Here is a 15,099-nt window from a genome sequence, read left to right as displayed (position 1 = left end):
TCTTGTTGGCTTCACCCCGTTTTTGAACCCTGGACCCATCGGCCAGCGCCCAAGTGTTAGGCTACCACTCTCCTTCTCCTTATTGCTTCAAAAAGATTTTTTTTTTTAACTTTTAGTTTTTTTTCCCTGGCTTACCTCCCGAGAGAGAAGGGCGGACTTCCCAAAGATTCCCCGAACCCCTCCCCAGAAATGAGGAAGAAAACTTTCCACCTTCCTTCCCTCTCTCTCTCTCCGTCGCGTCTTCTTTTCACTTTTTCTAAACTTGCCGCTCTTTCCTTTCCCAGAAATTCGCTTTCCCCTCCTTCACACGGTTTGGCATGCGGGTTGGGTGGAGGGGGGTATGCACGGGAAGGAGTGAGGGTGATTTTGAAGGGAAGGGGTTGGGCAGTGGGTGTAGTGGGAGGGAGACTGTCTTCGTGCTGAAGGCGACGGAGCGTTTGTTTGCTCTCGTTTGGGTCCCTAGCGACGCCCTAGCAGCACATCCCCCCACCCCCAACCTCCCCTCACACACCTTTCTCCCCTTCTCCCTCGATGCCTTTCCCCCCTCCCCCTTTACGCGTCCAATCCCATCCTCCCCCCTCCCTGTTCGCCAAACAACTGCGGAACTCTCCCTACCCCCCCTCCTCCTCTCTCCCTTTCACTCACAAATAACCCCTTTTTCTCGATTCATTCATTCATTCCTTCTGTTCCACTCTCTGCTCTTCTGTTCTCGACTTAAAATTTCATCGACGTGGACAGTACGACGGCGTGTGTTGGCTACTTTATTTGTTTTTAGATCGTCATCAATTTTTTTTCCTGCTGAATCACTATGTTTTGGTTTTCTCCGTGTCTCCCTTTACGTTCAAGGAATATACACACGTGTGGTGTTCCTGTTATATGATTTATTTTTGAAATTTATTCTCACGCAGCAAATCGAAAGAGTCAGGCGGAGATTTTTTGCATAAGTTATATCATATATTTTTTGAGGTTTTTATTCCAATCGTGATTATTGAGTGTGTCGTACACAAAGGTATTGATTTCATTTGCTCGTAAGCCAATGGTCAGAATGTGGGAGTAAGTTTAAATGCATGAATAATGTTGCTTCCAGTTTTTAAGAGTACACAAAAACCTACATCAGCGGCATAAAAGTAGCGTTTAATGAACTAAATACATGATATTGATAAACTGTGGACGGAAACTCGAATTAAATGACCCATTTATTTACGGTGAGAACTGTTGTCGAAGGAAGTGTTTGTGCTGATTTTTGATTTTGCTGAAATATACCGCAGTAACTGTACTGTGGCTGTTGATCGAAAGCTAACTTACAAGAAAATGGTTTTCTTATTTTATTGTATTTACTCATCAGTGAAACGAATTTCCTTTGTTTTTCCCCGTTTCAGTGTTTAAATGCTCAATACTTCACCTGTATTTCATACTTTTGGGTCAACATTTTTCTTCTCATTTTTAATTTCATGTTTGTAGATATTTTCTGAGAATGTGTGTCCCAATTTCTCTTTTCCATTCACACTGTCAGCCTTTTTCATATTTGTTAAATTTTAATTGTTATTTCTAAACAGATGGGTATATGGTATACAACGAAAATGTATTTCGATATTCGGTCCATATTTGAATATACACTAATTTTTTAAGTAATCGTTGTTCACTCTTAATTAAGTTACAGACGTGTTTACTTATAACTGTTATTTCTATTTTTCAGAAAAATGTTCATCGGGGGGCTAAGCTGGCAAACTACACCAGGTAAGAATTAAAAGCTTATTTTTTAATTTATTTGTGTGGAAATTTGAATTTTTAAAGCTTGCCGAAAGATTGATTCAATTATTATTTTGGATCGAATCAGTCTGTCCTGTGTATAAGTACAAAATTCTTGTGTCCAACGGTGGAGATTTTTTCGATAGGATTATCTGTACCAATAATCAAAATCCATGGTGAAATTTAATTAAAAAAGAGAGCAATTAGTATTTTAGAGAAATATTTAATTGTAGTAATTCGTAACGTAGGCAAAAGAATCGTTCATCAGTTAGTCGTTAATTTGCAAAAATATTACTGCACTAAATAAAGAACTAGATTAATGCGCTTTTTAGGTTGAACTTACCATTAACGGACCTTGCTTTTGAAGTATTTTTCTCGCCTTATCTTTTAATTTGGTAAATGTTTCTATTCGCACCCCTAACTTTTCAAACTACTCCCTTATTCAATGTCGCATTTACGTACCTAGAAAACCATCGCGGTCACTATCAGTAATGACGCCTGAGCCCTGGTTGATGAGATCCTCAAAAAAGTGTTATTCTGGCGCTTTTATCGATAAAAAGGTTTCACAGCCTTATCTACTTGCACCGCTGCCCGTGAAAGACATCCCCGTTGAGACGCACAGAAGGCGCAGTCGCTCCCCCGCTAGCTGACCGTACAGTGTAGTCGCCTCCCCCATCTTGCGGCGTCGTTAATACCTTTCCAAGGGGGTGTACCTACAGCGCGTGGCGCGGTTTCAGCGGTGCATAGCCGAGCAGGAAGTGAAGCAACGCTTTTATTTTGCTCCTCTCTCGCTCGCTCTCTTTGCCTTCGCTTAAAAGGATTTCGCAACGTCCGCGCCGAAGGGAAGGACGAACGCGTTCGGAGCCCTGCGATGCGATAATAATGCGCCGCTGACCGCCTTTGTGCCCGTGGCCAGAGCATTTATGTATACATATGCATGTATGTGCTCCATGTAGAAGCGCCCATGTACCTGGCCCCAGTTCAATACATTGTTCGAAATTGTGAGCGAAGTGGCGGCCCCTAGGTTACGCACGAATTTTGATGCATGCGCGCATATTCACATATGTGCGCTGCCCGCTCAACGTCCAGCTTTTGAGAAACGATCGCGGCTGACTCTATACGTAAAGCGCAAAGTAATTACCGTAATGAATGCGTCGTGAACTCGTTGCCTAGCGTCCAAGATAACTCTATCTTCAGAAGTGTCTGGACGGGAACCCTGGGGGGGATGAGAAAATTAACCCTTTCAAAGAGGGGAGTTGGAGGATAAATTTTTGGCTCGATGCACTTAATTTTGTTAACCTTTTACCCGGATTATTTTTTTTGCTACAAATTTAAATTTTTTGGTATTTTTGTTGGTTCTATTTATCCTAAGTAAATAAATAATTTTTGCAAGAAGTTTACACCCTTAGAAGTAGAGTAATACTATGCTCCAATTTTGGAACACTGGGAACGAATGGGAGTATAAAGAAAAATCCGTATTATACCGAATATTCTTAATATCACGTTTTAAATTGAGAATGCACTTGCTTCACTCCATTATTTCGCATGATACTTTTAAAACAGTCATCATGTAAATGTACATTACATTTTTTACGACATTTTTAGGATTTTTTTGGCACCGAATACATCTGTTATCTATTCCGTACAGGTTGCTACAAAGTAGTGATGAATAAGACTTTTTCGCAGTATTTTTCGTCAAAGAATTCAATGTAATGGGAATTTTCGGTATTCATCGATGGAAAAATGTTTTGAGTATAGGTAATAGCGTCTTTGCATTTTCAGTTTCATTATAAAATATAAAATTGATGTTATTGCTTTTGGAAAAAGGCTCAGTTGCGGAACATTTGAAAAACTACAATGGGGAAAATCCAAATTTTGTCCTTTTTTATTCTGGAAATAATTCCTTTTCATTTATTTTCGACCATTCGGCACACGTTCTAACCGCCGTAATGGGATTTAGATACAATCATTTTTTGCAATATGAATAAATGTTTCTCTCATGGCGTCCTGAATCGGTGATTTGCTACGTTGTATATTGATTGGATGTCATTTTTGTGGAAATCCCTGGCGCTCTTGCCCATAGAAACTTTTTTCGGTAAATGCCGTTGGCACGTATAATTTTGTAAAGTTTGTTCAGCGATCGATATTTTAATGTTTATCAATGCATTAGTAGTAATCAATAATTTATGCATTCAAAAATCCCTAAATTATGTTTACATAGCCATTTTTATTATTGAATCAGTATTATGTGTGACTCACAGACAATGATAAGTGCCGTGTATCACCGAGGTCGGATTTATTTCCAGCTCACTGCATTGGCATGTTATTGATTTTCAGTGAACTTCAGGGTATATTTACTCTTTCCTATACATGTTGAAATTTTTTCAAAGACGCTATTTTGTTATTAGTTTTTGGCCATTAGGATTTTTAGGCGTTTCTATTGGTCACTCTTCAACATCCCCCGATTCAGCTTACGATTGCTTTTTGCAAGTATAGTCATTGGTGTGCATGTGAGCTGAGCCAATGATTCGTTCAAGTCCGCGAGTTCTTGTCGTGATCGTACGGCGTTCTAACATTGAGAAAAACTGATTCTAGACCCTTTGTGGTGCGGAATAGCTCGCTGCTCACTAAGCAAATGGTGGCATGTTATTCATTTCGCTATATTCAACCGCTTTGGGGAGGGATAGAGGGGTCGCGAACTTCGATGGTATATTGCGTCGGACTTGGTCGTTTCAAGATGGCGCCTGGAAGTTTGAAAGCCTGGGATGTTGCGAAAAAAATGAATCCCCTAATGAAGACGCGGGATCCGCGTTAGGATTTGCCGCAAATGCCGCCATTTCACGGTGCCCGTCCCCGCACGATCTGAGATGCCTCGCCCGCAGGGACTATGACCCACTTCTCGCGGTTTTGTGTCCCGCTTCGTTCACCGTTTTTCCGCGCTTTTTCGAAAAGTCCTCTCGTGATGGCTCTTGAGCTGCACGTGATATGTGCTGGTTATTCATACGCCGGTCGCCATTTCCTCCTCTTCACTTCTTTTTTTTACTCTTTTCACCAGTCTCTCGCCTCCGGCCGAATAAAAACTGAACCGCTAATGCGTGCATTTAATTCCTTTCTTCCGTTTTTATTGGTCTATCATTCCCATCCCCACGCAAAGTTAACGACCCTTCAGGCCTCGTTCTCGACGACTTGACTTAATTTGGCGTAACGATAGAGTCGGAAACTTAAGAGGAGCGCGTACTTTTTCTTAACAAATTAAGAGGACTCGTCACTCCTTGCAAGGTTGAATTTATTTTTGGTTCGGTATTACTCATTTGAAATTTGAGTTATCATCCTGAAATTTTCAGGGAATTTTGATTGTATCCATATTTAAGGTCGAGTTTGACTAAAATATGAAGTATATAATCAACTGAAAAATAGATGAAGGTATGTTCAAATGAGAGATGTGTGCATGGTTGTACTTCATACGATATGACGATTTTAAGTTGATAATGCAAAATATAAAAGGTGTAATAGTGTACAGAAGAAAAACTGGGCGCGTGAGAGGGACGCCTCTCCAATACGCCTCGTATTTGGACTTATTATATCTGGAAATAATCATTCTCTGCTCTGTTGCCAATAGCAACGAAGTTAGTAATGTTTTTCGACAGCCATGTTAACTATAGAAATGTCTCTCAGGTCGATTTCACAATTAATACACCTTCAGAGGTGCATTTGGAGGAAAATTTCATTTTTATGTCTTGGTGACATTAAGTCAAGCTACGTTAACTTAATTTTTTTGGTGCGGGCTCCTACGCGTAGCCTTCATCTTTTCGGCGCACCGTATTCCTTTTTTTACCATCATAAAATCATCGAAAAACTCTTCTCGCCTGAGTGTCATATCGGGAAATATATTCGCAATTGATTTATTTCTCTACTCCGTGAAATTGAACGACCGACCGTCCCACCTCCTCCCGCCAGTGCTTGGGCAGCGCTCGCTTTTTTCGCATTTCTTTTGTTTTTATTTATTTTTTTTCGTCAGCGTGACTCTCTGTGATTTTTACCTCTCGACGCTTTCGTGTGGAGATTTTTCGGAGTGTGTGTGTCCGGTAGAGCCGTCGAACAAAAAGATTACGTCACTGATTCGTTTGTCGGTTCAGCTGAACGGAATGACTGCGGCGGCAGCGGCATCGGCGAGAGAGTTCATTTGCTTATTTTTTTTGTTTTACCCCAAAACAATTTTGTTCGCGTCGCTGCTCTACCAGGCCCCGGTCTACGTTTGTATCTCGCTCTGTCCACGTTTTTTTTCCTTCTTTGTATTGTCTGGTGTCGAAATGCGCCGCGGCATATCGTTTTATGTGAGTGATCAATTCCAACAAACGGAGACGAGCTCCTAAAAATTTATTTTCGAGGTCTATAACTTTGAGTGATCTTTCGTCCAGTTATTCGGAGAGATGGTTCGTTGTTCTAATTTCCCTCCCCGAACCACCCTGAATATGTATCCATAAAGCATGAAAGAGAAGGAAGGATTCCGATTGAATTATTTTGTTCGATATTCGCTTGTGACTTCCACGTCTGAGCTACCATTTTATTTATCGTGTGAAAGACCTTTTGGGCGAAACATATCGAGGAAAAACGGCAATGATATGTAGATGATTTCATCATTTATTCTTATCGTGGGTTGGTCTATAATGAAATAACGTGGAAAATGTATGAGTCCTTCCCTTTCACTTAGTGCAAATCGTAATTAATTGAAATTTTTTTCATCTTTTAAGTGGACTTGCTACGTACGCTTTTTTGAAATTTATGATGAAGATCTTATTTCGTACTTTTTCAGCAATGCGATGATTGACTCCTGGCATACGGTTTAATTTCAGAATGCCTCGGTGAAATTGCTCTTGTGAAATGGTGAGGAAACCTTCTCAAGCTGGCTTTAATGTACTGTATATATTGCAGGATCATTAATTATATGGGAAGCAAATACCTTTGTTCTTATAATAGCTATTTACTTTAATGGTCGCCATTGATCATCCTCCAGGCGTACTTAACTGCGCATGTCTCTTCAAGAGAGGACTTTTTTCCTCACGAACTTGATTGTCTCTTGCTCTGTCCCCAGCGGCTATAGTGTAACAGCATTCGCTATTTGTCTTTGCTTTAAATACTTTCAGATGCACATTTTTACTGCCAATGGAAGAATAATGGTAATGCTATATAATGAATTAAGGCTCTGATTTATGTCCTCTTCTCGCGGCGTGACCGGATTAAAAATATTCATTTTTGAGGGAGTGTTCTAATTTATTGGAATGCTATATGGATAGAGCTGAGAAAGTTCGGTCAAATGATGAAATTGATAAATAACGAAAATGTTTGTTGGTGGGTCGGTGACGGGGTATGGGTGGATAACAGCCGTTGACATAAAGAGAAAATATATTCGCATTGTAGATGTGCGACTTCTGAATACCACTAAATATTTGTCCCTTATTTTTCGGGGGAAAAGCAAATGTCAATTCCTATCCGTTCGGATAAAAATATCTCTTATTCTATACGTAGTCCCCTTAGTATGGACGAATTGTGTTGGAGATTTTTTTTGCGCCAGCCCCTGACGAGTTGATTGATTTGACCGTTATAAACATTAAAAAAAAAACTGCAGATGAAAAATTCAAAGGAAAAACTTTTAAATTTGAGGTATAGGAAAAGTTGGTCATGGTCTACTTTATATTTCCTTAAAATTTCAAGATATCGATGGCTAAGTTCTAGCAACACGTATCTCAAAAACAGCAACTTTTCAGGAGAGAAAAAAACGATTTATTTTTTAAATGGTATATAATTTTAATTGGATTAAAAGCCAAAAATGCATAAAACTGAAAAAGAAGCATACATTTGCGAACAAAGAGTTGTTTTTTCCTTGAATTTTATTGCTAATTAACAGCAGTGGCGGATCCAGGATAGAGACAAGGGGGGAGGCCTAAATGGGGTTAAATTTTCCAGCAGTTGTGGGGGTCGGAAAAAATTACCACTCTAACTAGTGTTAATTGGATACTCAAGGGGAGTTATAGCCCCCTTGGCCCCCTCGTAGATCCGCTACTGATTAACAGTATTAGCAGTATTAACTCAGACCGGCCAAATTTTGAGGTACGTGTTATTAGAACTTAGCCATCGATCTATAGTATAAGTTTAACGCGAGTTATTCGTCAGCAAAAAATACCAACAGAGCAGGAGGCGTACGCAATCCTGCTGACAAGGGCAATGCCTTCTAACCAAGTAACCACGACCAGTGATCCTCCGCAAACCACGCTATAGAATTGGAAAGAAAGGGAGAGAGAAAGGAAAGGTTGAGGAAGTGGGGGATGGGAGAAGAAAATGTGTGCACGCACCGCGATGCACTGCGGTAGACCCCGGGTGAGCCCCCCCCCAACACATAACACATGACCCCCCCCTCCACCACGGTCCGCCTTCCTTGGCTCCCGCTGTCGAAGTGGATCGCTATTGCAGGTGCACACGCCGCCGCGGCCTTCCTATGCTAGAGGTCTTCCTCGCTGGCATTAGGAGCGGGAGGGGGGAGAAGAAAGGTGGCACACATAGGCCCTCCCTTCGACTGCCCCTTTTATCTCGCCCGTCGCCTCCTGCTCCCTCCCCCCATCCACTTTTGGAGGGGAAAGGGGGGAAGGGGGGGCTTCTCTCTCTCTCTCGTTACCCAGACGGCGATTTATTTTAACATTAGAGTCGCGTGATGCGTCGGAGCGGGAAAAGGGCGGAAGCGGGTGAAGTACCGGGCGCTGCTGAGCGCCGACTGCACCTCCTCTGTTTTTTTTTCGATCCCATCATGCCTCTCCTCATCCTCACACTTTGTGTGTACTTTTCGCTCCTCACTCTCTCTCCCGTTTCTCTATATATTCCTCCTATCACGTTCATCCTTCTTCGTCATCCTATCATCCTTTTTCACATTTACCTTGTTCGCCTCAAGGCTGTGGGGTTTGCATCTTGCTTGCCGACTAGAACGTGAAGATTTTGTGAAAAAGTTGAATTTCAAACTTGTGTAAAAATGAGGAAAAATTCCGGTTCATGTGTTTATAATTTGAAGCTCTATATGAGAACGCCAGTTCTCTCCTCGCCTAACTCAGAATTATTGTATCCGAATGGAATCGGTGGCCTTGAGGTTATTATCTTTTTTGCCTAGTGTTAGGTCGTGGGTTTGCATTCCTCCTTTGTGGATTCCACGTGTTCACTCTTTGAGCGGTTATTTCATAGCCCAAGGAATGGCTGTGCGGCCTAACAAGAAGGCGGATTGTTTCATAATTAGATCGTTTCCACGGTTAAATATATGAGGCAAAATTATTTGTTTATGATTTCCTATATCACCTTGATGAGTCTGCTTTCGGCGGTCGAATTTTCTCGAATTCGAATGTCGCCTGGGTAGTTTGTTTATACCGCTCCTGAAATGTGCTCGAAAAAGAAATCGACGAATTTTCTCACCGCTTCGTTTTATAAATATATTTTCTCCTTACCTTTGCCTTTAAATTATACCTATCACATAAATTTACTGTCTCCGAGTCTCTCCATCCTTTTTGGCTTTCTCTTTTACATTCTGATCCTATTTCTGTCCGTCTTCCTCTCCGTTTTACCCAATGTTCTCCACTATTCCTCCTCTGCCCCATCCACTTTTCTCCATTGTGTGCACGAAGCCGCCACCGGGCGTAATTCGTTCGACGATTCTCTGTTGGTAAAACGACTGGCACCACCGACGACCCGCGTTGCTTTTGCGATTCTCTGCCCACCCGCACCAGATCATGCGTGTCAAACTCCATTTACACGACTGGCCATTCAGAACGATTGGTGAGATTCTTCCGGGGTAATTCGCCGTTTTAATTTACCTGAAGTTTTATTTTGAATTTAGAATACAGGAATACAGTTGGGGAAATGAAAGCACGTTATATAGTTTAGTGAATTAACTTCAGCGTAAATTAGCATTTACGGCTGCATGTGACCGGCGAACCGCCAGTCTGGCAGGGAAGAAATTTAGGTACGTAGTAATAATGTAGAAACTTAGGAATGTATCATTTTTTCGTATTAAAATCAGAACGGGAAGAGTTTTTTTTAATAATAGGATTGAATACAATGATAGGATGTTTTGATTATAGCTATAGGGTTATATTGCATCTAAAGCACTGGCTGGACACTGGACACTGATTTATAAGTCTGCTCTTTAACAATCAACTCCACGTTCATGGGTGTTCGCATCCAAGTGCACTTTTCCTCCGCTTCTGCCCCTCCTTTATTCGTGCGTAAGGTGATGCAATGAGTGTCCCTCGTTCAACTTCCTCTCCCACGCCGGGGGATGACACAATTCTCCTCCCGCAGTCAGATGCGCGACTCGCCAGACCGAAGCACATTGCAACGCCCCGAGGTCGTACCGTGATGAAAACGGTGCGGTTTTCATTGTCAAGGCAAGGAGCTCCAATCGGTGGACTCGCTATCATTACGACGTCGACGCAAAATGCGGGAATTACCTAGCGAGTGACGGGCTCGTAGGAAAACCCGGCATCCGACGACGACGTCGTAACCGGCCATGCGCTATTCGTCTATTTCATCTAGGCATCGCTGCGCTCATTAAGTCCGAGATGACCCTGCGTACGTGTCTAAGTGGACTGCGTATGAATAATTATATCTTCGTCGGCGTGAGTTCCAATTTCATCTGCCGAGGAGTAGATATGGGTTCGTGTTCATGTCTGTGATGTCATATTACTGCAGTGGACTCCACGCTCTTGAGTTGAAATGTGTAAAAAACTTCCCTCAAATATCGAGTTGGAATGGATCGAAACCCCAAGAACTGTGACCTATAACTAAGCCATCACGCGCTACTAATGAGTAATCGTGGTATAAGTATTTTTTTATGAGGGCTAGAAGGTGGTGAACTGAAATCGCATGAATTGCGTATAGTTCCTTTTCGAGTGAAGCACATAGGTACTCTTTATTGTAGTAATGGCAAAAATTTCCCATATTCTCTCCACGAGCAAAACACAACCGAAAATATTTTCATCCATCAGAATTTGCGCAAATAGAAAAGTCGATAGAGTTCATCAAAGGACCATGAAAATATGGTACAAATCATTAATGTGTGCGAGTATGGAAAAGTACGATACACCGAGGACTTTCAAATACCTCCATGTTAACTTGGGTCGTGGTGTGAGGTTGAAATAACGGATGTGTGTGAGGAAGGCGGAAAAAAAGGATCTTATTGTTCTCCTGCAATCACCCCTCCCCCCTTCCACCTCGACTCCTCCGGCTCCGCTGATGGCGCATGGAAGAAAAATAAATTCCTCCGAAGGCCTCTCTCCCTCCCTCTCGCCGTTTCGATTGTCGCGTTGCCTTGGGGCCATGAATCCTTGGTGAGCCAACACAGCCGAGACTGCCTACGCCGCCGTTCCACATAAGAGGGCTAGAGTTTATTTCAAATATCTTTGCGACTGAGAGGCAGGCCCTAGTTTTTTGGGGGAAGAGAGTGAGGGCACGTGACTTCTTGAAAAACAACCAAAGCGCGATAGGCGGAGCCTAACCTCCGTGAAACTCAGTCGCTTTCAAACCTCCGTGGTGTACGCTTCGTAAGTTAGCTGTGTTGCCAAGTGGGGAGAGGGTTTTTGAGAACGAGGGTTCAAGGGGAACCCATCAGAGATAGAACACACCGGGGCCGGGAACCAAGCCCGTGGCTTGTAAGCCCGACCACCCGGGGAGGGGCTGGTGAGGAAGGGAAAAGGAAAGAGGCGCCGCCGCGATAGGAGCCCGACGACGCCTCTGGGATAGGATAGGAGGAGTGGAAGGAACGGGACGGGAAAAACACCTCAACGCTATAGAAGCGAAGAAGGTCCAACTAAAAAGCGTAACCAAGCAAAGATATTAATGTTCTAACGACTTTGGAGGATCATTTTATGACGAAGAATGATCCAGCGATCAAATCGTTAGATATGAGACAGTCTTTCGTTTCCATTCACTGATAAAATCTTTTGAGAAGATATGGCAATGCCCATCTCTCTCTACCCTAGTGCCGCTGGTCCCACCTCATGCAGCGAAACCGCTCGAAACATTCCGAGGTTGCACGACTGGGCCAGTCGCAAAGGTATTTGAAAAGGATCATGGCTGGCGCAGGAGGCGGATGGAGGGTGTGTGGAGTAGGTTCGTTGGAGACCAAAGAACGGTTTACATAACTCCTTTATCGCAAGTCAATAAAGCAGCCGTATCACCGTTTTTACCCCTCCCCCGTCTCCACCCTTCCCCCCGCTGAATGCAAACACTCCCTTCCACCCCCCCCCCTCTCCAAGCCAGTCGTCCCGTCGCCTCTTATCTCTCCCACCTTCAACTCTCTGCTTCCTCCTCGCGCTCGTTTTTTTTTTCACCAAGCTTCCTTCTCACCTTGCCTCCCCGCGATGGGACAATATCCGGCTTAATTGCGTTATCCGCCTCTCACGCTCCCCATACTAGCTGTCGGGGAAGCTGTAGTGACGCCGGGCAGTAGGCAGGACGTCGAAACTTCTGAAACTCGCGGTTTGAGGGAGGGATGTTGTCTGCATAGAGTGAAGCTTCAACCTGTCAGTTCTCTCTTCATTCCATTGTCCCTGGCCTCACTGCCGCGCAGTTGTCTGAGCTGCGAAAAATGTGCCGCGGGTAGAACCGCTTAACCGCTTTGTCTGACGTGACAGTGTCAGGCGCAGACTTCCGTTTCTGCTTGCAATTGACTGGCTGGAGCGTAGTTTGGACGTCATTACCTTTTATGCTTTCGTTTTAATTTTTAAATTAAAATCTTAAGTGTAATTTTCAACAAGAGCCTGATTGTAGGCTTAGGAACAAAGTAGTTAGATTTAAGGTTAATGAGCTAATTGATGCCTAGAAATGAATGAAAAGCATCCAGGAAAATGGCTACGATTCTTCTGGCGAGTTAATTATATTTCGGGCACCTATTCTGCCCAGGTTTCAAGTGGCTCTAGAAAGCACTCTCATAAATGAAAGGGGTAGAATTTTTTTCGGCCCGAGATGTAATTCATCAGCAAGTGCATATTATTATTTCTAAGGAATGATAACGATAAAAAATTCATTTGCTCAACCATTAGCAGTAATAGCATCGTAAGCAAACATGGAAAAATGAAAAAAAACTCGCGTAAAAAATACTAAGAAGTTTTTATGACTCGAACCAACATTCAGTTCACAAGATAATGCTCTTCCCTAGTATGTTTCCCTGCGAATAACCAAGCACCTATCCCTAGTCTAGGTGGATAATTTCAGTATCTGAGGTCTTTCACGTTTATCACTGTTATTTTGGACTTCCCTTCGATGCCATTGTACATATTCCACGCATTTCTATAGATCGGTTAAGTGTTGTCAAAAACTATTACGAATGAATAGAATTTCCTTATATTTTTATATTAAGAGAATTTTTAGTGTTGTAGGATACCGCACATAGTTATTGTCGATGTAATTGCATATAATATCCATTGCTACCTATTAAATATCGACGATAAAATGTGTAACTTCTGTCAATAATGATTAAATAAATGGATAATTTTGCGTGATTTTTTTTTAAATGTAGTGCATGTATCGTAGAAAGAAAGTGGCTTCGATAAGTACCAAGAAATTTGTGATACGAACTCAATTCTTACAGGCATTCATATGGGCTTAGACTTTGCGAGGACAACAGATTACTATTCGCCTTCACTGCTAGACACGCTGGCCCCTCTGTTGTTAGTGCAAACTGGGCACTATTGTCGCCGTTTTTCATCACGACGCGTCACGATGGTGCGTTCCCGCAGAGCTATTTGGCGATGAGCGCTATGGAGGAAGAGATATATATTGGAGGAGAGAGACCACTCAAATGGAGGAAGTTTTGAAGGGAGGCGATTGGGAAAAAGGCCGCCTCAGCTAGAATCGTCATGTTTATGTCCGTGATTGCTTATATATTTTTTCTACCTCTTCAGAATAGCCATCGCCCATCGGAAGCGCGTCATATTGGTTGATGGGAGGGGTTTATGTGGTGTCTACCGGCGTGGAACTAGGCAGGAAGTGTGCGCGGATGGAACGCATTAAAGAGATTCCGAGAGCTTGTTGCGATTTCCAATCGCTTATCCAATTCAGATGATGGTCCATGGTCATGAAGTTAATTATACTGCTGTCGTAATTTCATCGGAGATGTTCTCTGAATCATGATTCGCTAAAATTCCCAGACAGTAGGGAATAATTGGCTCGTTTACCAATTTATTTTCATTTGCTGACTCGAAATTTCAGTGAAATACCTGACGTCGGCTGATGGATAAAATACGTAATTTTTGTACAATATATGTTCTACATCCCATCAGTCAGTCATAAATTGATCCATCGTAGGGAGACGGTTACTTATTAACGGCTACGTGTCGGTATAATTGATTCAATTTTGGAAAACAGCTCAAATTTTGCCCGTCTTCACGTATTAATCGATGCGTTTTTGTCTTGACGTCTTTACTCTGGAGGAGAGTTTGGAACGACACATTTGTCGTGACCTTTGGATTGCTGGGGTGTAGCGTAACCTTTAAATAACAGCGCCATAATTTCATTGTTGTGCATAGCTAGGCCCTCCTATCCCGCTGTCTTTTCGTCTGTGCCCTTTTCTCTTGAGCCAATACATCATATTGATCTGATACTGTCGTTACTTGCGCCTGCCCTGTTGTTTCTGAGTCACTTGCCAGGCTTCAAATATAGTCACTTGTGTAAATTATCAATATGATGTTAGATACTAATAATAATGTTAGATAATACCGACCGCAGTACCTGTCTTTCTGGTTGGTGGCGTGTTAAAACTTGAGCTGTCATATTAAAATTTTCGGCGCGTAAAAAATTGGCATGTTCGACATTTTCGTGTATCTCGAATTAAAAAGTTCTCCTCGGTACTTTTCATGATACACACTTATATATTTTTGTATGCTGGAATATGTTGCCACAAGCCCTATCCATACACCCTGAAATAGGGAAGTGCACTAGTGTTTCAAATGCACCAAACACATTTTTTAAATTAGAGTTCAGAATAACATAATGTCGTAAAACCACAGTTTAAATCCTAATAGTGAATACTTGATTCGAGATGACCGTCTGAAATATGGAAAATTTCAAAGGCCGCTAAAACGGGTGTCCATGTTGAATATTGGCCGTGACGTCACAAGGCAGTAGCAGAAGGCAGCTTCTACACCGTTTAGTTCTACCACTATTAATGCATAGAAAAATTACAGAATTTGAGGGTATCCGTTTTTTGCTGTCATAAAATATCTTCAGAATATATATGTGGCTGCTTCTCTTTTGAGTAAACGACTTCATCATTGCGTAATATATTAATATTCATTTACGTGTCAACTTCAAGTTTGG

General features: G+C 42.3%; 1 long non-coding RNA gene across 1 annotated transcript in view; it reads left to right on the top strand.

The window, feature by feature from the left end:
• LOC124167619 overlaps positions 1-15,099 on the top strand; it is a 78,699-nt gene that overhangs the window by 19,209 nt on the left and 44,391 nt on the right. The window contains exon 3 of the long non-coding RNA XR_006866744.1: positions 1,697-1,737. This is a non-coding gene — a long non-coding RNA (uncharacterized LOC124167619). The remainder of the gene's footprint in view (positions 1-1,696; positions 1,738-15,099) is intronic.

This window comes from Ischnura elegans, chromosome 1 (genome assembly GCF_921293095.1).
Source record: "Ischnura elegans chromosome 1, ioIscEleg1.1, whole genome shotgun sequence".
Lineage (NCBI taxonomy): Eukaryota > Metazoa > Arthropoda > Insecta > Odonata > Coenagrionidae > Ischnura > Ischnura elegans.
The sequence above is the reverse complement of the archived record's forward strand: the minus strand, read 5'-3'. Positions and strand labels throughout refer to the sequence as shown.